The sequence below is a fragment of the Lissotriton vulgaris genome, chromosome 4_1 (genome assembly GCF_964263255.1).
Source record: "Lissotriton vulgaris chromosome 4_1, aLisVul1.2, whole genome shotgun sequence".
NCBI classification, from domain to species: Eukaryota; Metazoa; Chordata; class Amphibia; order Caudata; family Salamandridae; genus Lissotriton; species Lissotriton vulgaris.
This window is the reverse complement of record NC_141691.1, coordinates 1,461,591,506-1,461,615,384: the sequence shown is the minus strand read 5'-3', so window position 1 is coordinate 1,461,615,384 and position 23,879 is coordinate 1,461,591,506. Positions and strand designations below refer to the sequence as shown.

At 45.7% G+C, this 23,879-nt stretch overlaps 1 protein-coding gene across 1 annotated transcript in view; it reads left to right on the top strand.

The window, feature by feature from the left end:
* Nucleotides 1–23,879, top strand: part of GAREM1 (GRB2 associated regulator of MAPK1 subtype 1) — a 519,813-nt gene that overhangs the window by 195,420 nt on the left and 300,514 nt on the right. The window lies entirely within an intron of this gene.

Genomic DNA, 23,879 nt, shown 5'->3' with positions numbered 1-23,879 from the left:
AGGGATAGGCCTGTTGATAAACGCCTGCATGGCATAGTGTGCAGGGTGAGGACGATAAACATCTGAGAAACTCCCTGTCTGACTGGTTGAGCATGGGCTGGTCAGTTTGTGGCAGGCCAAAGCACGAACAGGGTGTGAGTGTCCGTACAGGAATGTGGCAGGTCAAAAGTGGAGCTCCAGAGTGGTCATGATGCAGAGAGAAAGTCAGTCATGAAGGGTATAGCACAAAATGGTGGAGTGAATGGCAAGATAACAGATATACTTTTATACAGAGTACAAAATGGCTGAGCGAGTGTCAAGATAAAAAGTCTATTTTCCACAGTCCTTCCTGCTGACAGGAGCGAAGCAGAAAGTCAAGAGGTATTGTCCCAATCGTTGATACGTGTGGTTAGTGTGACAAGTTGGAAGACTGTCTTATATCCTGTTACACTTTTACTCTTTTCAAAACTTTTGAGAGGAGCAATGCAGAGCCCCAGTAGTCGTACTTGTAAACAGAAAATGCAACTGTTGGTGCCGGTCTTCAAGTAATTTGAGAGGTTACTAGCACTTCTTATTACTTAAGCACTCCCAATATGAAGAAAACAAAATGGTGAAGAAGGTAAAGATGTTTAGTTGCCACATCTTGCAGACTGAAGGGTTGGGCATTGGTTTCTCCGGACGTTCTTAGTTGATGTAAGCTTAGGGTCTGCTCACACACACACACTTCCTTTCTCAGCTGTGTGGAGCACATGCAACCCTTCAGGATGAGCTTGAGATGCCATTTTTACTTGGTGGTTTCGGTGGAACATATCTAGTTTCTGTGTAGCTCCTAGCCCCTTGCGCAACCCCTCAATCACATGTGGAATGAATGCCAGTTCATTGTCAGAACTGAAAAAAGGCAAAGGTACTTTAAAGTGCAGTATGAATTCTTTCAGGAGGCCTTTGCCAATCGTTTGTACATTGCAGTTCTTGGATCAGTATGCCTCAGTCCGTGTTCTGAACATGCACACAATAACCAACACGTACTTGTAGTTTGAGTGGGGGGGCAAGCTGAGGAAGTCCATTTAATGTGGGGAGGAGAAGTGGCCTGGGGTAGCGGAAGTACCTTTTCCCAATTCAAACGTTGTACCAACATTTAGGAAAACCGTCTGATCATTCCTTTAAGTCCTACAAGTGGTGAGCCATGAAAAAGTAGGGTAATAGGGGCAAGCATTATCGCTGTCAAACATATCTTTCCATTTGGGCCAACCCATATTCCTTTTCTGTTCGCATACATCCTCTCTTGTTTCCTTCTTCCTTTTCCTCCACCCAGCCCCTTCAATGATATACTTAGGGTCATAGTACATATCATTATCATTTATCTTTACATCATGATATCGTAGGTACCAGGCGCAACTTGAACCATTGTATATTCACAACCATGATACATAGTCCTCGAAAAAGGTGGGTGCAGCACACTCTATAATTGAACCTTTGGCAGCAACAGGCCTTGCAATAGTTGTGCTATTTATGGCGCATGCTGTCTCTGTTGGCTTAAAAAGAAATCCATTATCTCCAAAAGCAAAAACAAGGATTAAAACATTGTACTATATATAGCTTGTCCTAAAATACAGTTGAAAATCTCTGTCATAGTGATATCTCTGGGAATCAAAATTCTTGTTGTTGTCAAACTGTGTCAATCCTTTACCTTGTAATCCAATTGCAAACACCTTTAAAGACTGCACCGGTTTACTGAAAGACATATTAGATCTATACCAACAGTATCCCAAAACAGTATAATATGGAGCACAGTTATTTGATACACACTGTCCTTCTGTATTTACATTTACTCATTCTCATTACTAAACCTCAATACATAAATGTATTCCTACTATATATTATCCATCCTCGGTGGTCCCTGGCAAATGTACAGCAGTTAGAATGCATTTTAGCACATTCCACCTTACAATGTAATTTTGGTACAACAATATTATCTTTAACTCTGAAGAATCTGGAAATAAAAATATTGATATGCCTACATGTTATTTCTTTCAGGTAGATATATATAAAATAGTACTTCGAACAGAGATGCCAGAAAAATCCCATAGATTTATGAAATTAACCTGACAGGGGAGACCTGAGAAAAAGGGATTATGAAATAGAGGGGCACCAGTATACACCAGGAACTCATGCTCTCCCCCCCCCCCCCCTGGGGCAGTAACATAGGAGCCAGCTGTATTAACTGGTATCATGAATCTTCTTCTACCCTTCCTAGATCACCCTGTGGACTGTATTCAAAGGTATTATAATCAAATATTAATAGTCATCATTGTAAAAGCTTCTGCCTGTTTGTATGCTTATAGTGTGGAAATCTTTGACACCATATTTTGATTCTTAGACCCTCTCGCAGAATCCACGGCCAAGCAAATACGCCTTGGCAAAGGCTGTTTATCAATACATGGAGCCGGGTGTTTTTCAATAAAAAGGTCAAAATGTAACGCATAGCCTTCATCTAATCTGCCCTTGTCCTGACAAAATCCACCCCCCCATGTTCGGTTTCATCTCAATCTGTTCTGCTCTTTAATCAAAATCTGCCTTTCCCTCTTCTGCATCTGTTATTTACTCTGCATCCTTAATTTCTACATTGAAGTCTTAGTCTGAGAAGTATGATTGCACCAATTCTGCTTGTATTCCTTGTGAATGAATTACCCCTTCCTTTTGCCATCGTTGTTTGGCCCTGTAAATTAGGGTATTCGTTCTTTCAATGACCCTTCCTGTAAATCGTAGGCACACCTATTTTGGCATAATCCTCCACGTTGCTGCGCCAGATCCAGTGCAGGTTGACTAGTCCCTTTTCCATTGTCGTCCTCCTCTTCTGCATATTTCCCATTAATTTCTGTCTCCCCTGCAAAAGAAACTGTCATAATAACATTCTAACGAGACTTTCTTTGTTCAATTTTAAATAGCTTTCATAATAACAATACGTCTGGCGAGAACAATCCTGTGCAACATGGTCTGTAAAAAGGCATTGTTAATTGTACTTTTTCACGTTAACTGTGTTTTTATAGCGTTTAGCATCTAGACGCTCTAATACTATCTGGGGTCAGAACTCTGGTCCAGAGGGTTGTAGAGACATCTGGGTTTCACTGTTCATCCTAATTTTATGTGTAATCTAATTCTCCTGGGTGTAATAAAGTGCTCTTCTTTTTATAAAAAGTAAAGCACTGACCGGCCATTTAGTCCGTCATCTGGCAGTACAGGGGGTGCTGTATTCTGAATGTTTAACTGCATCTCACCTCTTTGGGTAAGCCTTGGACTACCCTGTCTTGCTATCCTCTGAGTCACAAACTAGCAGGGAAGCTATTGGAGCATAGTGACCCCTGGGTTCCCTTGTCCCCAGAGAGCTTGTTCGAAGAGGCTGTGAACCTGGGGCAGAATGTATCTTGTGTAGGATAAGACACACACCGTTCAGTAAACCGCAAGTTGAATAGATGAGAAGTTATTGCGTGCAAACCAGGGCTTCGCTGTCTGGACAAATCAGCGTTGAAATGAACACTATGTAGCAATCTCCCAGTGGGAGTCTTCCCCCAGTGCACCGCGTTATGTGATACCCGTAGGTATGATAAAGTTCAAACAGACACCAAGTTCATTCCAAATCAATTTGTAATTGTAAGTAATCATTTTTTCATTCCAAATTCGTAAATTTCTCTTCCATGTGGTACAAGTATTCTTCAAACGTCAGTAAATACATCCACAATTTTTCTTTCTACATCCCTATGCATTTCGGGCTTATCCAGCCCTTCGTCAGGGTATAGTCTGTAAACAAATAAAAACGGACTGTTTTCAGGGATGATATCTCCTGTGCATATTTAAAGTATAAACAAAATATTTCCAATAAAAAACGATTGTTGTAGTAAAGTTCAGATAATCTCCGTGTTCTTAAGGAGCGTCATGTGCAATAAATGACAATAGTGATGCATGCAAGCAGTTCGATAATCGTCGGGTTTGAATATTGCAGTGAACAACGGATTGTGTGAACAATGAGAGAGAAACCCTTAACCAAAGTAAATTAGAAAAGGTAGAAGTAAAAGAGTGCCGTTATTTCAAGCGTGTCGTATTGAAAAGTAAAGGTCATGGTGACTGAAAATGCCAAACTTGAGGTGCCGAAAAAGTAATCAACAACGCACGTTGTTGATTACTCATGGCGGGGCCCTGGGACTGTCAACAGAGGAGACTCCACAGTTTCCCCCAGAACCAAATCTGTCATCCCCACCAATCTATGCTCCTGAAGGGGTTCGGGATTGGGAAGGAGTATGATCTCTTCATCCGAGTTGGCATATACTGCTCTGAAGTGCGCTTCCCACACTAAGGGCGCTATATTCGGAAGTGGAGCTTGTCCTTCCACCGCTCACACCAGAGCTAACATTAGCCCAAAACGTCTTGGAGTCCTTACGTGAGAGTGCGGATCTAAGTTCCCCCCATCTGGTCTCCTCCCAGTCCTTCTTTCCCCTAATAATGGCCTTTTTATAGACCAGGCAGAATTTCTTAATACTAACTCTATCTTCAGCTTTTATTGCAGAAAGCAGGTCTTTTTTTGCTTTCCTGCAGGGGGCGTCAAACCAGGGATGTGTCCTGGCCTGGTGGAGTTTTTTCTTCCCACAAGGCAGAACACGTCCGCAAGCCTGACGACCAGCTGCTTGTGGATTTCCAAGGCACTGCCCTGGGAATCTGGATCTAAGTTCTTATTACCTATATCCCCCATATCTGAAAGCAACGGTATAGCTATCGGATATATTTCAGCAAGTTTGGTGGGGGAGCCCTGAAAATAAGGCCATTTAACCCTCCGCCTGTTATTAGATATCAAAAGAGGCGGCAATGCGCCGCTAGATTCGGGAGCAGGGTTTGTTAGCCCAAAACTCCCAGGTTTGAGTGTTAAAACGAGGGCATTGTGGTCACTATCTTGTCTTGGGTGAACCCTAAATTCCAGCAACCTATCCCAGTGTCTAGCTTCCATCATTATGTAATCAATGATAGATGTTTGCCCTAATCTATTGAACGTAACTGACCCCGGTCTGTCTGGCTCCAGCCTCCCATTACACGCCCGGAGAGACGTTGTAAGGGAGAGGGATTTAATTTGAAGGACCAATGGGGTCCATGCTCTAACAGGAGGGATTTGGGGGTCGGGAACCTGCCAGAACTGGTCCTCATTGTCCAGCTCTCCCATATCTGGACTCACGAGGGGCTCCAACTGACAATTAAAATCGCCTCTGACTAATAGGGCGACTGAGGGGTCAAGTGACTGTATGAACTGCTTTAATAAATCAATAGTGTTGGATTCTTGCCCCCTCTTAAGTGGCCTTGAATAGATGTTTAATATGGTCACCTGGGTCATGTCTTGGAGCGTTAAAAATACACATTGGACATCGGGAGAGTTAGTTGATATTTGAACTGCCTAGACTGTTAAAAAGGGTTCCAAAGACAACCGGTAACCAAAGACCCTTTTATGTTGCCCGGCGGTATCGCCTCTATGACCCACCAATATTAATCAATGAAGAAGCAGGCGCTGGAGACTGGAAGGCAGGAAACGAGGATTTTATTCTCTCCGGAGGAGAACACATCAATTCAGACAGCAAGTATCGTCACGAGGTGCTCTAACCACATCTCTGAGGCCTGGCCTCTTATACTAGGGTTTATGACCTTTATTGCACATAACACATTCTCGCAATACTTTAGTACTTGAAAGAACATCCTCGGAATCTCCCCTTCAGACCCGTTCCCACATACATTTACAGTTGGATTCCCCACCCCGGTCACAACAGGTGATGGTTGTCGCACAGCAGGGCATTCCGCCGATTCACGGAATGCATGGGGTTGATCGGATCTCATGGGGTGGGGGCTTTGATCGATTCGGGGGTCTTTTGATGGGGAGGGGAAGCTTCCTACTGTACGGGGAAATAAACAGTATCCGCAGAGCCAGGTGGCGGCCTGGGAACAGGGAAGACAAACGGGGACACAGGAAAAAAGGGGGTTTGCATCAGAAGGGTTTGAGGCCATGAAAGGAATGAGGGGAGGTGTCGCGCTGGGAACAGGATGGGATTCAGTGGTGAAGCTGCGCTGAAGAGGGGTTTATGACCCAAGGCATGAGAGAGCGGGGGTTGTCAGTGTGCGGGGGAATGCTTGCGAGGTTAAGAGAGAGAGAGAGACGCGCTGGCTATCAGCGAGGGGCAGGGAGGCCATGGTGCTCAAAATGGCTGCCGCTTACGCGCACGAATGGGCTTGGAAAAGGGGCAAGATGGCGCCGATAATGTTCACCAAGTTTGTATTTATTTTCCACAGTCCTCCCTTTAACATTTCCAAGACATCTTGCTGGTCTATTTCCTATCTACACCTATATGCAGCGATCATAAGTAAGGGAGAGGGGACTTAGGCGAAAGAACTGTACATAAACATCACATTATAAACATCATATTGAAAAATCTCATCATTTAGTAGGCGGGTTCATCGTTAAGTTGGTTGCAGAAAAAGTCATCGTAATGCAATATCAGACTAGAATTACGTAGCGAGGGCGTTGGGTACAGATCATAGAATAAGAACTGGTAAGTTATCATATAAGTAAGTCCTTTTTGTATACGGCGGGTGCATAGTCAGTCCAATGGTGGTTGGGAGAGAAATGAGATACAGTAAAAATATATATATCAGAGTTCTCGTTGTCCTTTGTCGTCTTCTGTCGGCACTGTTGAGCACCTGGATTACCTATCAACAGAAATGTTCATGTGGATTGAGTCGTTGGGGGTCTGCGGGTAGGGGTGCATTCTGTTTGGTTTTTCGTCAGACCTCGTAGGAGAAATGCGTTACGGTTTTGGAGCAGGTGCATCTTCTTCCGTAATGCAGAGCATAGATTTTGCAATGGAAAATGCAATTGTTCCAGAATTGTGAGATCTGTTCGTTTCTTGAGTCTCTGTGGTGGGCATTTCCTGTTGCTTCCATCATCTTCAGGGTGCTTGGTAGCGGGCAGAACCACAGACTTTGTTTATCTTTTCTTCGGGGGCGACCCTTGGTGGAGTTCTAGGTCACCGTTCTGGGATTTAACATAGTTCGTGGTCTACTTAGTCGGAGCTCCCTCCCTTCTGACGCAGGGAGTACTCTTCTCTGGGTAGCTCAGTAGGATTTGGAGGAACTTGGGAGTTCGTGTGGAAAGGTGCGGGTGTGAACAGTCCTTATGGTAGGTCGGAGGAGGAGGGGATGGAGCAAGGCCAAGTCGGGGACAGATCAGGGGGAGGCGGAGAGTTTGCGACAGGCGAGTCCGTAACCATGTTCAGAGAGCGGGGGCTTTTGGCACACGTTGATCATATAGCAGGGGCTTCAGGTCAGCCCTTTCCTTAGCTTTGTCAGAAACAGTGCCCCGTCCGGCGTCTCCTTACTGCTGTGGTCTCGCCTCGGCCTCCGTCGCTGATGTTCCACAATCCGCAGTCAGGCCGCGTGCTCCCACATCCGGTCTCTTTCTCCTCCGACAGTGATACCCTTAAATGAGTTTTGAAAAGACAGTCTTTAGAGATATTGCAGAAGAAGGTAATTACATAAGTCTATTTCTCTCCCAACACCAAGCAACTGGGGTAAGCACTCGCTACATTGGAGATTCTTGCGACTAACGTATAAACAATTGATGATGGGTTTGCTGGATTCCTTACAACTTCCTTTCGCTGGCTAATTCTTTGGCGCTTTGATGGTTATTACGTTCATTTGTAATAGGTACGAGGTCTGGTACTCATTTATTGCATACGTCTATTATAGTAGATGTCAGTTCTTCTGGTAGAGACCTATTTCCCTAGTACAAGTCTTGAAAGGCTAGGCTGGTCTTCAGGGCCTTGTATTTTACAAAAAGTGCAACGTGCTATTCACCATAGTCTGATAGGCATCCTTCTGAGGGATGAACATAGGCTAAACAAGTCTTCATTACATCAAAACATCTTATTTTCAGCAAGGCTTACAGCAACAAGGTCTTTCGATTTTCGATCTAATTTTTAACTTTGCATACATCTTTCTAACTTTCTATATAAATCCTCGCAACCTTGTTACTACAAAAACTCGGGGGGTGGTTTGCGATAATTATTAAACTTATCCTCGGGGAAGGTGGGATCTTATGAAAAACGATTAGGAACACAGCGAATCGGAGCAAGGGGCGTTTTTCAAGTTCTCGTTCAGGGCGGCTGATACCAAACTGGGGGCATTTTGGGTAGATGGGGGTGTCTCGATCATTTCTTACAGCTTGGGGTACGGAGACAATTTGCAATGGGGATGGTCGCATTACCACAGACACATTTTACCATAGAAGCCACTGACAAATAGTTCCCTGAGAGTGGGTCAAATTTAGGGAACCTTAGTCGTCTTACCTGTCCCTTTCCTATCGGTCAATTTAATTTTCATCCATATTTTAGTAGAAAAGGAGAGGTAGTAACGTGGTACCGATACAATTTTATTTAGGACAAATTTGTGCAAATACTTGTGGTATTTGGGGCCAATCAGGAGGTGCACCAGGTTCGCCAATTAGGTGCCAGTTGCTAGGAAGAGGGAAAGTGTGGAGGGGTGGAAGAGTGAGTGAGAGAGAGAGAGAGAGAGAGAGAGAGTAAGAGAGAGAGAGAGAGAGAGAGAGAGAGAGAGAGAGAGAGAGAGACAATAGGCAAAACAGTACACATGGGACATAGAGAATGACCGTGTATTGTTTGGGCTATTCAGTGCGTTACCCAACGTTAGACGTTTCGGGTCTGTGTTAGGATGTAAAAAAGCATGCAGTTTTGGGACAGAAAAGCATTAGATCTAGTACAAAAAGGTCGTGCATTGGGTAGGACGTCCTTTTTGTGTCGTAGTCCGTTTTCATGCATCGGGCGTGACGTGGTTCCAGGTCCCTTATGATACTCTAATCGGGATTCTAATGTAACCTGCAGAGGGAAAAAAGGGGGAAAAAGGGGAGGTAGGGGGACAACATTCGAACACATCAATGTATGGGCACGAAAGTCCTTTACTTACCACATACTCGTACTTATCTCTTCGGGATATAATCCCTTAGGGTTCTGGTTTCCTAAAGTCATGGGGGCAGGCAATGTGATAGGTTGTTCATGGGGAGGTTCGAGGATGGCATTAAGGATCGTGTGTAGTGAAAACGCTAAAAAGAGGAATCAGAGGTGCCTAGCGTGAGGTACCCGGTTTTGTAGATGTATCCGGCCATCGGGATCCCTAAATCATTCCCAAAGCTGTGATGTTCTAAGGCATATCAGTTCTTCGTTCAACCCTGTACCTTAGTACCTTCGATCACCATATCTTTATAACATTTTATCAATCACACCGTTTTACTTTACCCATTCTCAGAAGTCGAGGTCCTTCTTCATACGTCAGTTCCTGAGCTTAGTCGCATATCTTGGAGGCAGCGTATCATACCTTCGATTCGACCATCAACCCAGGGCCGAACAACCATTTCTCGGATAACCTTAAAAAAAGAGCAGAACAGTTGCGCACAGAAAAACCCTCCCACCGATACCCGCATTTACAAAAGTATGCGATGCCTATCCATAGCTTTTTAAGACCTTTATTTGTAGAATTATTCAGTACGTAAAATGTGAGAGCGCAATTCATATTTTGGCCTGATATGTCGTCGATGGAAGCACATACAGTAGGGGGTTATTTTGTAGCACAAGAACATGTGAAAAAAGGTCTAATTAATTATTTGCAAGTAACCAAAAACATTTCATTGCGTGACGAAGGAATCAGGGGCATTTCAGTTCATAAATGGAAACAGTCAAGCTCATCGTAATCACATTTCCTAGATGTAAACCGCGGGTGTGCATCATAAGCGACGTTATGTATCAGTTACAACAAATATCAAAAATAAATTGTTCATTGAAATCAACATTTTACGGAACCCTTCTTAAATGTTCGCCAAGTGAACCCTCCTCCCTTTAACATCGAGTGCGCAATGGTTCGTATATATATATATATATCTTAGTACATCAAGTTTCATTAGCTAAGGAACACCACGAGGCATCCGTTAGTTTCCATTGATACCAGCGCCATTTTGGGCGAGGCCGGTTTAGTCCGGAAGTAGCATCAGGGGCAAAAATATCCCCGACAATTGGCGGTTGGACCAGAGTCCCTTTCGGCGGTTCAAAAGAAAACTGTGCTAACAGGGGGGCTGGTGGTGTGGACCGTCAATCAAGAGAGGGAGGGGGTAGAGTCTCTCTTACCGGGTCATGTTGATGTTCAGCCGGAACTTGCTCGAGTTCGTTAGCCCATAATGTTCCTGGGTGGTTCAGACGGAAGCTGATGCAGACACGAGAGCACCGCCATCTTGTTGCTGTGCCGTGGTTATTTCATTTGAGATCAATGCAACTGTTCCTCACCGGAAGCCTGAAGGGGCCGAGGGCTCTTGGGACTTTGGTAGAATCTTCAAAGTCGAGGGGATGTTTGTCGATGGTGGGGGCTTGCGCCCAGGTGGGCAAGTGCCCGAGTTGCAATTTCGGACAAAGTTACTCCAGCGGCCTAGACCCGCCTTTCGAGGGCCCAGACGCCATTTTGAGACCCTGCAGCAACCGCCCTTCGTTGTATCTATCAGGAGAGGAAGAAACTTCTTGTGATGGCGAAAGACGGAGCATCATGTTGCTGGAGCAGGACATTTTGGTTCGGGGCGCCAGGGTGCAGCAGTGGAGCCTTCATCTGGGGGGGTGAGGGAGGCTCACTCGTGCCGTCTCCCTCTCCCGGCGCATCCTACACCGTCCCTTGGAATCAGGGGCGCACATGATGACCACCCTACACCCCTGATTCCGACTCTTGGGGGACCACTGTACGTCCGGTGCTCCGTAAATATGCCCGTCGGACATTGTATGTCCTGTTCTGAGAAAGTATACCAGTCGGGCATTGTATGTCCTGTGTTGCGGAAATATACCAGCCGGGCATTATATTTCCTGTGCAGCGTAGGTATATGGCCGTCGCCCGGCTGGAGGACATCGGCGTCGGGCCAGGGCAGGGAAGCCTCCTACCTGTGGAGGTGGAAGAGGCTCGTCCGCGTCGCCTCTTCCTCCCTGCCCACCCTGCATCCGTTCGATGGAGAAATTCGTGATGGCCGGACCAGGAGATACAAGGGAGGGGGTCATTTGCATCCGCCCCCTCCCTACTCGCGGCCCGGGGGACGCCATTTCTGGAAGGGCAGTATGGGAAGACCATTTCATTGCCTGCTTGGTGGAGCCTCCAGGACCTTCTCGCCAGCGATCTCCTTTTGGCTCATGGCTGCTGGCAGGCCCCGCCCCACACGTGCTATGTGTTTCGGATGGGCGGGACCATCGAACTGTTACATTTCGAGGACTTCCGGAGTGAGCATAACATGTTTTGTATTTTTCCTATTAGTCAAGTTTGCTTTTTAGAGAGTTCTACTAGTTATTCTATTTACTGTTGGTTGTGTGTTTTACCGTAATTAAATCCTAAGTTATATAATAGACGCTTGGCTTTCTTGAGTCTTTTCTCTAACGGGGGGTTGTTTACACTGACCTGCAGTTGTGTTTGTTTTTCAGAGTGGGGGAGCAACAGAGAGCAATCAGTCCCAGAACTCTAACATGTCGTTAAAATTGGCCTGACGAAATCTGTGCCACCGAGCATAATCAAACGGGGTGGTCCTGTCTGTTCTGTCTGCACTAGTCTGATTGGTTTTTATCTCACGTCTTTTTCCTTTCTGTCGGTCCGTCCTTTCTGTCAACCCTCCATTCTTACCTATGCTTTGCAGAGTCGGGCATTGGGCTTTCCAGTGTCCAAGACATTTACAGAAAGCACATTGGTTTTGTTTTAAATCTGTCCGTCCTGTGCGTAATGTCGGGGGATTACCTTCGGGTCGTTGTGTTCCGGGGTTGGCTTGTCGGCACATCCCTTTACACCGTTCGCTTTTCATGTCTACTCCTCGGGACTGTGCCATCGCTGGCCCTTCCCTTTGCCTACTAGACGTTTGGAGGGTTATCCGTCGTGTCCCCTCACCTTTTCTGAATTCGTCGCCTTCCCTTCGTTGCGTGGCTTCTTTGCGCCACATACCGAGACTATCGAGCATAATAGGTGTTGTTTCATTCCTACGAAGGGCTATTTCTACCGTTTCTATTTTGTCAAGATCAAAGGATCCTCTCAGTGGCCACTGTCTTTCTCGATCCTTTTTCGTATATTTATGCCACAGCTCACTATAGGCTATAGCAATTAATCCATGCTTCATGAACATGTCCTTATTAGGGGTGCCTTCCAGCGGAGCCGGATGGTTCATCTCTAATAAGCGGTCCGGGTTAAACAGGCTACTAACCAGTGGGGAGAAGACAGGCATGACGGATCACAATGGGATAATAGTCAGCACTACCTATCTTATCACTGCGCGCAAAGACTAGACAGAATATTTCTATTCTACGTTGTTTGCACGTAGTGAATACCTCATGAACCAATTCTGAGCAATCAATCAATGTTAGGTCAAAAATAAAAAATCAATATGGTCAATGGGGAGAATAAGTAGGCTCGCAAAGGTTCGCGTCACCTACCCTTTCACTATCTGCAAAGAGGGGACCTATTCTTCCCTGTTTGCAGACAGAGAATCTCCAGAAAACAATCTATAACAGTTAATCAATGGGGGGAAGGGGCAATTGTTCAGTGGGGGAGAAAGATAGGTCCGACGGGTGCATACCTATCCTTCGCTGTTTATAAAGGGAGAGCCTGTTGTTTCTCCGTTTGTAGACAGTGAATCTCCAATAAATTAACAAAAAGTAATACTAGTATTTTCTCAACAATTATCAATCACTTTCAATTATCTATCACTTTCGCAATTCGTCGTGTTTACACGACCTTACCCGGACCGCATGGACAGTTTCTTGTCTTCCGAATCCAGCGCCCGATCGTCCTCTTCTCTTCGTACTTCTCGTGGCACTCCTGATGGTTCCCAGTCAGGACCGCGGATCACTCGAGAGAGGTCTGTTCGGAACCAGTGAAGTTCGGATGATCGGCTGTCAGACAAGGGTCTATCGGACAGGGTACCTTCCGATCGCTGCAGTCGTTCACTCTGTCGTCAGGACCTCTCCCACTGGATCCACGAGTCGCTGATGGGCCCCACGTTTGGGACGCCAATTGTTAAAAAGGGTTCCAAAGACAACCGGTAACCAAAGACCCTTTTATGTTGCCCGGCGGTATCGCCTCTATGACCCACCAATATTAATCAATGAAGAAGCAGGCGCTGGAGACTGGAAGGCAGGAAACGAGGATTTTATTCTCTCCGGAGGAGAACACATCAATTCAGACAGCAAGTATCGTCACGAGGTGCTCTAACCACATCTCTGAGGCCTGGCCTCTTATACTAGGGTTTATGACCTTTATTGCACATAACACATTCTCGCAATACTTTAGTACTTGAAAGAACATCCTCGGAATCTCCCCTTCAGACCCGTTCCCACATACATTTACAGTTGGATTCCCCACCCCGGTCACAACAGGTGATGGTTGTCGCACAGCAGGGCATTCCGCCGATTCACGGAATGCATGGGGTTGATCGGATCTCATGGGGTGGGGGCTTTGATCGATTCGGGGGTCTTTTGATGGGGAGGGGAAGCTTCCTACTGTACGGGGTAATAAACAGTATCCGCAGAGCCAGGTGGCGGCCTGGGAACAGGGAAGACAAACGGGGACACAGGAAAAAAGGGGGTTTGCATCAGAAGGGTTTGAGGCCATGAAAGGAATGAGGGGAGGTGTCGCGCTGGGAACAGGATGGGATTCAGTGGTGAAGCTGCGCTGAAGAGGGGTTTATGACCCAAGGCATGAGAGAGCGGGGGTTGTCAGTGTGCGGGGGAATGCTTGCGAGGTTAAGAGAGAGAGAGAGACGCGCTGGCTATCAGCGAGGGGCAGGGAGGCCATGGTGCTCAAAATGGCTGCCGCTTACGCGCACGAATGGGCTTGGAAAAGGGGCAAGATGGCGCCGATAATGTTCACCAAGTTTGTATTTATTTTCCACAAGACGCCCAAGTGCGTGCCCACCCATATTGACAGGCCACCCGATGGTCTCCCCCTACCCCTAGTTGTTGCCAGGATATCAAAAGTGGCGAAGCCGGCCCTTACACTCTCCTCCAGTGCCCAGGTTTCCTGCATCATGCAGATGTCATGCATTGCCATAAAAGAGCCCCACTCGGGTAAGGCCAATTTATTTTTTTCCCGGCCACGTTCTAGGACAATATTTTTATGCTTCCATCAGCTACCCTAGTACTAGTTGATGGTTTACCCTTACTTTGGTTAGACCCAGTACTACACATTAGGGTCTTGGGCTCTGGTGTCTTTTCCCTTGCATCACCTCTTAACGGCTCCTCAATAGAGGCACAGGCCCCCACATGTTGCATGTTTTCCCCCAGTTCCATCCCACCCTCTGTGGTCACATGTTGAGATGTTATATTTTCAGGGGTACTACTGTCATCATTACCCTTCAATATTACTGTTTGAATGCCTACGCTGCTAGCAGTTTGTGGTATGGGACTCTGCCTCTTAGGGCGTCAATCCACCTGTTACAACACGCTAATCCACCTGGTCCAACACGCTAAACCTATTTCTTTGGGGGAATAGTGAAAGTAGAGGGATATACGGCTGACGGCCCTCCCAGGTTGTTATCCCCTGTTGAATTCTGTGAGGTAAGTTGCTCTGGCATCCATTCATGCTGGACACCTCTATTCTGGCCGGTTCTCAACTGAGGGGTGGGATAGAAGTACGACAAATGCAGGGGGAGAATTTGAGTGTTAGACCAGGTGGGCAACCCACTGCAGATGTGTTCCACAGCACATGTGTGCCTAAAGTTGATTACAACACAATTTCCTGTAATAGTTTTAGGTCCAGTCCCAATCCAGTCTACTCTTCTAAAACACAATATTTCACCTGAGGCATTAGGGGGGAAAGGCCTGTTGGAGCTAAGCCAGTGTATGCATTTATTTTTAAGTTCAGTATGGCCCTCACTTTTTCCCTTGCTTAGGGGAGGGACTCCAGCAAGCACCACAACATATGGTAAAGACTCAGGAGGGAGATCAATAGAGGGCAGCAGAGTTAGAGGCCCCTCTTCTGAAATATTTCTACTGACTTGGGCTTGCAGTCCCCCCTCTCCTCACTGGCCGTGCCGCGGTGGTGTAAGGCTGCGGCGGCGAGGGGGGACCAAGGTAACCAGCAGCGGGACCGAAGAATGCAACAGGAACATGGTAGGTGGCCCCACGAGCAACCCTCCAGTGAGCTCCCACTCCACCGGGGCTCTGCTCTAATTTATGCACCTCCGGGCGCGGTAAGGCGGTGGCGGCTTCCGCCGCAAAGGGTCTCGGGGCTTGAAGTCCCCCCTCTTCTCGCTGGCCGCGCTGCGGTGGTGTAAGGCTGCGGTGGTGAGGGGGGCACCAAGGTAACAAGCAGCGGGACCGAAGAATGCAGCAGGAACAGGGTAGGTGGCCCCACGAGTAACTTTCCAGTGAGCTCCCCTTTAATTTCAGTCACAGAAAACAAACTGACTTTTTGACCTCTGTTTCTGAAAGCTGAGAACGTGTTGCAAGATAACAATATTTAAAAGCATTGTCATTTCTTATTCAGTTTGCTGAGTAAGCAGGACACCCATTGTCAATTTGCCATGGCAATCCTTTAAAATAGCTCTTTTACATTAAATCTTGCTCGACATTGTGCAAGCCTTGCTAATGTGGTGCATGTTTTTCCCATTTTCGAAAGCTTTCATATTTTATTTATTTATTTCGATTTGTATAACGCGTTATAACCCAGGGGTCTCTAAGCGCTTATATTCATCTACCTACTTTTTCTCCTAAAAAATGTAAATACTGTATTTTGTTTTGAAATCTAAGGAGCCGTCCAGCAGCCACTCAAATCTTCATTGTCCTTTCTATATTTCATATATATAAAGAACTCTATTCCAAAGATTCACCTCAAATTTCACCTACATCCTCCAATTTAGAGGTAGGAAGCTGAGCGATCTGCTCAAATGTGGGTTTCCAAAACAACATAGTAATGAGAAATCCATTTCCTTAGTTTATTCATTGTCCCCTAAAATCAGTGACCTTCAATAAATGAGAAAACTAATAACCCCAGTCTCCAATCTCCCAAAATGACGAGTGTCTCTAATTCAATTAATTGCGCAAGTATGCATTTAGAGCAGGGCTCACCGACGAGTAGATCGGGAGCTACCAGTAGCCCACCAGTTGCTTGCAAGTAGCTCTTTTTTGTGCAGTCCAGCGCACTAAATTAGAAGCTTTTGCTCGGTTTAATTAATATAGGTATTCCAAAATTGAAAAAGGGTTTATTAGGGAAAAATTTGCTCCTTTACAGAACTCATAAGCTGATGTTTGGAGAGAAATGGTTGACATTATTTAAACAGCATGAAATTAATGAAAAATCATCTGGCGTTGGGCAAACCTAATATTACTCTCATGAACTTGGGGCCAGGAGTATTGCTGCTGGCAACCCCGCCTGATGTAATAATATGAACCCTGTTGGTAATCTTGCATATGGTGGTCATTAATTTAATCCTGGCTGAAGTGGACACCATTTCAACTTTCATAACATGAGTAGGTCAGGTCGTTTTTCATTAAATGTAAATCTCTCATTACAGAAGAGGTTGGAGACCCTGAATTTAGAGCAACCTCACCAAGTGAAGGTGGGGGGGGGGGGGAGGGGGGTGTAGGAGTAATTCGTCCTCATCGGGGTCTGATCGTACTAAGGGGGTACATCGCAGAGGATATTGGCCAGAGGCATTTTAGTCAATGTTCTTTATCTAGACAGGCAATATTTGAAGCCATCTTCTCTTGTTGTGAATCCGCCATACTGTCTTCTGGGGTCGGGCCTAAGCTCTCCTCTCTCTTTTTATAATTTCCTTCTTCCATAACTCCCAGGAATCAAACATGGATTGTCTAGATCTGCGCCCATGTGATTGAGCTTCTACTGTCTTTATTTTCTGAGGTTCGCAGGAGCCATATTTTGGCCAGGTATTATCCCTATCCTTTGACGTGTATTTGTCCCTAAATGTGCTGTACATTCATAGGGGAAATACTGTACTTTATGTATATTTCTCTACTCTGGGTAGCCTCCGGGGGAGCCGGCTGACTTTCCTCCAATATCTGAGATCAAGAGGTGTGACAACACCATTTGTGTAAACTTTACTAAATGCAGGCATGTTTTTCTAGTTTCTTAAAAAACGTCTCTATAAATTTCTGAAAACTGGACAAATAGTCTACCTTACCCACTTAACTTTCGTTATTAGCAAATATCGAAATACCAAGTCTGGATAACTAAAATACTAAAAACAAGGTGGCTTCAACAACCTTATCAAACGGATTTACCAAGTACGGGCATGTTTTTCTATGTTGAAATAATATCTCTACAAATTTCAAAGGTCCAACAAAAAGTCCACACTACCCGTTTATCTTCAATCTTTGCAAAGAGTGAAATCAAACACACCAGGCAACCAAAACCAAGTACAAACAAAAAGGTGTTGCAAATCAGAAACCCTACCAGAATTCTTTATCTCGTTCTCCAGGTGGTCTCTTCACTGCAAAGATCGTCCAAGTCTTATCGAGGGCCCGAGTCTGGACCGGAGCCACTTGCGGGGTCTTTTCGGATGTAGTGAAGGTCGGGTGGTGGCTACGAGGGTCTTTTTCATGTAGGCATGCCCCACTACCATCCGTTCAACTTCCTCGACCGGGCAACCACGTCTCTACGTTTGGGCGGCAATTGTGAATTTTGGGGGTCTTTTGGGGGACCACCCAAAAGGTGCAGGGATCACCCTATAGTGCACGGGTCCGGAATACAAACTGAGACCAACTCTGGAGCACGGAGAGAAAGGATATTTATTACAATCTCATGAGATGGAGAGAGCATCAGCAACAGACAACCATAGCTGCCTGAGGAGGTAGTCTGCAAAATGTTCTTACTTTACATCTTATATACCCTCTATCTTGCCCTAGGCATGTAAGGATGTTGTACTAATAATACTTTATTGCATTGGTAAACAATGGTCAATCTGGTGGATCAGCAGTTGAGTAGCTTTTGGGGGTTTTCGCAGGACATGGGCAAAACATTATAATAACATAGTACACAGAGGTCAATCTGATAAGCACAGGTGGTAGCGCTGAGGCCCCTGCAGGGTGTAGAAGAAAAGCATGTTTATACAGATAAGTCCACACATGTTAGTTGTTTGGACCCCTGCGGGGCACAGGCAAGAGGTATGATTACACAGCAAGCAGGGATAGGCCTGTTAATGGATGCCTGCAGGGTCTAGTGTGCAGGGTGAGGACGATAAACATCTGAGAAACTCCCTGTCCGACTGGTTGAGCATGGGCTGGTTAGTTTCTGGCATGCCAAAGCATGATCATGGTGTGAGTGTCCGTGCAGGAATGTGGCAGGACAAAAGTGGAGCTCTAGAGTGTTCGTGATACAGAGAGAAGGTCAGTCATGAACGGTATAGCACAAAATGGTGGAGTGAATGACAAGATAACAGATCTACTTTTATACAAAGTACAAAATGGCTGAGCGAGTGTCAAGATAAAAAGTCTATTTTCCAGACCCTGCGCAACCGATGTGGCGGATGCATAAAGAGGGATAAATAAATATTAAACTGGGAAGATAATGGTTGTTGTGAGGCTAGGCATATCCAAGTGACTAACGACGTGGGAGGGCAGGAGAGGCCTGTGATTGGAGGCACGCTTACCGTAAATTGGTCTATCTAAAGTACAAGGTGTCCGAATTTCTAGGAAAAATCTAGGATTAATGGGAAAGTTATCAATACATGGCGGTGGTCGGCCTCGTTAGTACATGTAGTGCCTCTCTAACAATCTAGCTATGCTTATACCTAACAATCGGCGTTTAAGCCTTGGGGCGGAAAGTCTCTGCGATCAGCGTCTTACAGGTTCCCCGTGGTGCTTGTCCGGAGGTGTACTCATCTCGGTGAGCACTTCCGGATCAAGAGTGGTTTGAGTTCTGGTCGCGGGAAGCTCTGTGGGCGCCATCTTAGAGTGGGGAGTTAAACCGGGTTACATTATAGTGGCGTATTTTGTCATAAAGGGGGGATATTGTCCTTATTAGATATTAGTGACAATAAATAATGGAAAAGGCAGGGGGGGAGTAACTGGTATGATAACTGTATTCCGTGGTTGGAGGTAATGGGCACTGTCATGCCTGAACAATAAAATTCTGTCTTCCGTCACTATTGGTAGGTTATCCATAGGGGCATAGTCCCTTAGGAGAGCCTCCTGAAATGCATGGACGGGTGCCATATTGGAGATGCGAAGTGCTCAGCAGGTCCCAAAGCCCTGTTCAAACATTTTTAAAGACATTCTACTGAGTTTCTGTACGTTGGGTTTTTGTCGTTTTGGTCTTGTTTAGTTTAGATAAAGATATTTCATTTTTCTTAACTGATGTGGTGTCCATTTGTGGTTTTTTCACTGTGTTACTGTGAGTGTTGGTACAAATACTTTACACATTGCCTTTGGGATAAGCCTGTCTACTCATGCCAAGCTACCAAGGGGGTGAGCAGGGGTTATCTAAAGTATGTATCCCTCTTACCCTGACTAGAAGCAAGGGTCCCTATTTGGACAAAGGTACCTATGTCTGCCAACTAGAGACCCCATTTCTAATAGACATTTGGCCCCTTTTCAGTGATTTTAAGTGACTTTTTTGTTTTTGTATGTGAACAGCTGCTAGATAATAGGGTTTTGGCTAGAGGCCCCACTAAGCTTCTTGTTAACTGGAAATTGAATTCTCATGTAATGCTGCTTGTTGAATTGTTTTTATTTTGCCATATTTTTAAACTTATGCTGCTATGTGTAGTTTTATGTTTTTTTACAACCAAAATAAAGTCAGGTGATGATTATGAGTTGCCACAAAAGATTTGTTATAACAATCTTTTTTGACAAGATTATTAAAAACTGGTTCATGTGGCATGTGTGTTATGGATAAAGATAAAAAGCACGTTATGATTTCAACTTAAAATCATTTTGTGTGTGTTCCTAAAACCGACTGAAAAGCACTTTGGAGTATATAGGGCAGTACTTTTCTTGTACTCTAATATGTACTCCTCCACACCTTTCTGAATTGGCCCTAAAACAGGAATAAAAGGAGAATAATCAGGGAATATTCATATACAATAAGTGCAGGTACAATGGTCTCCGGTCTATTTGTTCTTTCACTAATAGGTAGTTGAACTTTTGCGGCGGATTCACAAACGCATTAAAAGAGCATGAACATGAGTACTCCTGTAAATGAGTGTTCCTGTTGTTCTCCTTTCCGAGCTCGTATTTGCTTTTGTGATTCAGACTTATTGTTAATGATGTGACATTTTCAAAAGCGTTGCCCCAATAAGGATTATGTGCATGGGAACAATTTTTCAGACCTCGAATATTGTGTGAATTACTTCCTTTTGCTTTTAGCAAGCTGGCCTTAAGACCATTTCAAACACATGGCCCTTGATACAAAATCCATATTGCCTTACTAGCAAGCTCGTCGGATTTTATCCTTACCTCGGCCGCACACATTGGCCAATAATTAACAAAAGGTAACCCTGTCTCCTCCTGCGCAGTGCAAGGGAGGGAAATCGATACAGTGACCTTTGTCACCTACAAACAGGACAAGCATTTGCAATGCAATGGTCTCGGCATCATTAAAGGTAGAGCTATTGGCATTGCTCATGACATTTTTTTTCTTTAAATCAAAAATAAATGGGCATTGTCATTAACATTGCCAATACACAGCACTCTACAGCACACAATGCTCTGCACACTTGCTCTGCACTCACTGCTCTGCACACTCACTCTGCACACTCACTACTCTGCACACTCACTACTCTGCACACTCACTACTCTGCACACTCACTACTCTGCACACTCACTACTCTGCACACTCACTACTCTGCACACTCCCTACTCTGCACTCACCACTCTGCACTCACCACTCTGCACTCACCACTCTGCACTCACCACTCTGCACTCACCACTCTGCACTCACCACTCTGCACTCACCACTCTGCACTCACCACTCTGCACTCACCACTCTGCACTCACCACTCTCCACTCACCACTCTCCACTCACCACTCTGCACTCACCACTCTGCACTCACCACTCACCACTAAAAATACAGAAAGCGGACACCTCCCTGTTAGAATCCGAGGGAAGCGAAGACGCACCCAGAGATGACCACGTGAGCTCGTTCGCATGGGGAAGGAACATCGCTTAATCTTAAATACCATGAAGTGATTGTACTGTGGAAGAACGCCGCTACTCGGCCAGCATGGGCTCCAACTTGTTAAGCTCTTGAGATAACTAAATTAATTAGCGTGAATGCCCTTGTGGGAAATCCGCCCATTCTCTTGTACAAGCCGCCCGTGAATACAAAGAGAACACAGGCTACCTGATGTACGGCAGCCAACCAAAACACCGGCGGAAAGCAATTACTTTCCGTCAGGCCCGTACACTTCTCATAATAAGCGCCAATGGACGCGACATAAAGCAATCTGCAATGCATCTTTGTTCTGCGAAATAACCGCTCGTGGCCCGCATCGCTATTGTTTAGGCACTAATCAAATGCTACAGCTGGCTGCGCCGCACGACGCCCCCTGGCGGAGCCGCGCCTGTGACCATCACCGCTGTGCACACTGCACACCCCGAGAGCGAGAAAGGCCTCTCGGGTGTGACAAAGGGCTCAGATAAATCACTGCATCAGCGTTTTCGCTCAATGCTGATCTGTCTCCAGAAAACAAGACACACACATACTACACACACACACACACACACTCACAGGCGCGCGCACCCTCCCAAATAACCCAGTAATTAAGGTATGCATACATAACTCACTTATCACTTAACTGGGATGCACGATAGCTAAATTCCATCCTGATAGTGTACAAGGGAAGAAAATGTACATTAAAAGCAGGAACCTCCGAACCCTAGGCCATGAGATGGTAGTGTCCCACTGACACGAACTCGGCCTCAATGGGGTAGAACCTCCTCGACTCATGGCCCCGAGTTTGGGAATTCAACCCCATCACATATTGGGGTGTCGCCAATGCAGTTTTATCACAGTTTATATTGCATTTATCACAGGCAGATGTTCAGTGTATGTGAACAGCCTGTTGCTTTCTATGGGTCTTCTTTAACACGTTTGCATTTTAGGAGTTTTGTGCTGTAGATCTGCCCATCCCATCTTCTCTGTGTGATAGATACTCAGATTTTTAAGTTTAACCTTGTTTTTATCATTAAACATAAATAAGGTCGGCACTTTCACACTCACCCCTTGCTTGCAGCCATTGTAACTCCACAGACCACACTTTGTCCCCAGCAGTCTCTTAGTATCGCGGCCGCCCCGGAAGTCAGGCACGGTCGCCTGTGACGGGGGCGGGGCCACGTTCAGACCGGAAGAGGAGGCAGGCGGAGTCATTGCGGCCCGGGGCTCCTGTGAGCGGTGTAGAGCCCCGGGGCCGCGCCAGCAGGAGGTTGGGCGCCGCGTGCTGAGGTAAGGTAAGTTCCAAAAGGCTGGAGCGGGATTGGTGCACGTGTGTGTGTGTGTGTATGCTCGTGTGTGTGTGTGTATGTATGTGTGCGACGGTGACGGCGGGGGGGCAGGGGGGGCCTCGGTGCACTTGTGTGTGTGTGCGCGCGTGTGTGTATGTGTCAGGGGTGGTGTCTCTGTATGTATGTATGTGCGTGCGTGCATGGGCGCTTGTGTGTGTGTGTATGCGCATGCGTGTGTGGTGCTTGCGCTTCCCAGGAGACAGCGCCTGGCCACAGCGCGCGTTCCAGTTACAAATCGCCTCGAAGGATGCGCGCGGCCGGGACTGTCTCCTGGGAAGCATAGTCGCTGACAAAAGATCTCGGCGGAGACGCGCTTCCGCGCGTTGACGCCGAGACCTAAAAAGGAGGGCTCCATGATGTCGAGTCTCATCTTTAACGAGTTACTATATCAGAGCGAATGCAGTCTGACAAAAGTATGCTGTTATTGTTTCAAAAACGAAATAATGACCTCATACCAAAAGTAAGAGGATCAAAAGAAAAATATTTCTTAAATATTACAACGCACTATTAATGCTTTAATTTGAGAGGGGTTTTTCTGCAGCTGCTTGAGGTAAATGTGAGTTCTCCCGCTCTTCTACTGCTATTAGTAAAAGATTTCAAGTGTTTCACAGTTAGTTCAAGTTGACTGTCAAGCATGCACATTAACTTACATTTGCTGGCATTTTTTTTAGCATTTTTTTTATCGCAGCTATATCTCTCTGTCCAAGAACTTGCTTTACTTCCAATAAGATGAAGGTTTATTAATGCATACTTTTTAGTTCTAGAGTGATGAACCTTTAAACACGTTGGGAGTGCCATTTCCTTTTTTTTTGCCTGCGCGTTCCTTCCATTACATAAAATTTCTGCAGCTGCAAGTAAAATCTCTCACTTTGGACACGATGCACACATAGTCATGCCCGCCAAGTCCAGTTTGTGTCTGCAAAAAATCCTCAGCCTTTGCAAATGGCAGCTCCTATTTCGCAGAATTGATATATGTTGATATTTCCTCCTGCAGCTGGAGGTTAGCACCACAGACCATCTACCAGGAGCAGATGTTCCACAGTAATAGGCTCAGGTGTGTGGGTAGTAGAAGTAAGGTTATTCCCAATGGAGGGGCAGGGAGCATCCATGATGGTAGTTAACACCAACAGATTTGTAACTATGCACATTCACCAACCTTATGAATCATTTTCTATGTGTAATCAATGCACCTTACTTGTTTTACAAAAAGTTTGTATATAATGCTCATTACAAGTGGTTTCGCTAACAGAAGTGGTGTCAGTAACAGCAGGTACCGGCACCAACGTAATTATTAGATACAAGGCAATACCTTGGATCTCTACTTTAAACCATGAGATTTCAGAAGG